At 38.4% G+C, this 1581-nt stretch overlaps 1 non-coding gene across 1 annotated transcript; it reads right to left on the minus strand.

Annotated features, from left to right (window-relative positions):
• Positions 1–927: 927 nt before the first annotated feature.
• LOC115218717 lies at positions 928–1031 on the minus strand. The gene has a single exon (XR_003882262.1). It is a non-coding gene; the product is annotated as a U6 spliceosomal RNA (small nuclear RNA).
• Between the last annotated feature and the right edge of the window lie 550 nt (positions 1032–1581).

Raw genomic sequence — 1581 nt, forward strand, 5'->3', positions numbered from 1 at the left:
TGTACGAAAAAAGGGGGCGGAAATCGTCTGTCTGTAACCGTATATCTATATCAAATTCCGTTTTACTTGCCAATCACAAAAATTAACGTGCAGTTTTTACGAGTATTCACTGTAATACTAGCATTGCTCCAGTGATCCATGCAAATCTCGAGTCAGGCAAAAATTGAAGCAAACAGGGTAACATTTATTTATGGTTTCTTACCTCTCACACTAAGTATCTTCACTTATTGACATTTCTTAATCTTATTGAGTTTTACGCAAAGATTTATTAGAAATTATAAAAGTAACTCTATCTGGATAGGCCGGGAGCATTTCTGATGCGGAGTCTCTCAAGCAGCCTTTATGACAGCCAACGAAATGAGCCCAACAAAATTAGTCGATTGACTGTACCTTTTCCCTTAACGTTACACTAGGGTCGCCTAGCATAATATATGTGACGCTGATTTCTAATATACAAACAGATTTACTTTACCAGCAAATCAGGATTTCCACTCGCATCTTACATGTTGATGTCGTAGAGGTTAAAGTTATTCTTTGTTATATTTTGAAACATATATAGTATCAGTTTTACCTCACCTGCTCTAATTAAAAAATGATTTGATTTTTAGATGCAATAGTAACAACAATATTATTAGCATTAAGAAATAACATGCTACTTAAGCAACCATATACTACTAAACTAGACTCTCTCTACATAAAGTCATTTAGCGTACCGCATTAAATATCTGGAAAAATAATGACCGAATCGTTACAGTCTGAACACCTATGATAATAGATTTTTTTCTATCAGAGCTATTCAAAACTAAATTTTTGGTTTGCAGAAAAGGCTGTACCTGTGGCTTTTGCACGACCTCTGTAACTGATGATATTTTTTCCTACGGTTTCAGCTCATAGCTGCGGCCATGCTGATGCCCCTCCGTTAGAATAGAAAATTTGGAACGCTTCACGAATTTGCGTGTCATCCCTGCGCAGGGGCCATGCTAATCTCTGTATCGTTCCAATTTTAGAATATGTACCGCCGTAGATAGTGCAAAATTATGTTCCACTTGAGCTTTTGCAAGCCGGCGGTGCCAAAATAATAGACCGAGAAGGGTTCTAGAGGGGCCGATGTACAGGTAAAGTAGTTACTACAGGAACTGAAAGAGTGGACGAAATATGTGTGATGGGAGAAAGAAAAACAAGTGAGCGAGGAGGGGCTTTGGAGTTGGTTAGTAATTGTTGGCAGCTGAAATATTTACTGCCTTTGAAGAGAAAAACTAGTTTATGTGATGAAGATTGGTCATGTTGAGGATTCATCAGGACAGATGCTCAGTGATGGTGAGGCCAAGGTAATGGCTTCGAGGCTACTCATGGTTAAGCAGAAGTACGATAATGTCCTCTTGATACGTGCAGCAATTATGTATTTGAACTATTGAAAGAAACAAGAATATCACGAACCCATTGGTGGATGTTTAGGGGAGTCTGTTCATGGAGTCGGTGAAGACTTGTATGTAGATGACAGTTAGGTGTGGAAGGTTTAGAGGGGAATGAAAAGTAATATTAACTGTTGAAGATGACAGCTGATGGTTGCATAAGAAGCAG

The sequence above is a fragment of the Octopus sinensis genome, linkage group LG13 (genome assembly GCF_006345805.1).
Source record: "Octopus sinensis linkage group LG13, ASM634580v1, whole genome shotgun sequence".
NCBI lineage: Eukaryota > Metazoa > Mollusca > Cephalopoda > Octopoda > Octopodidae > Octopus > Octopus sinensis.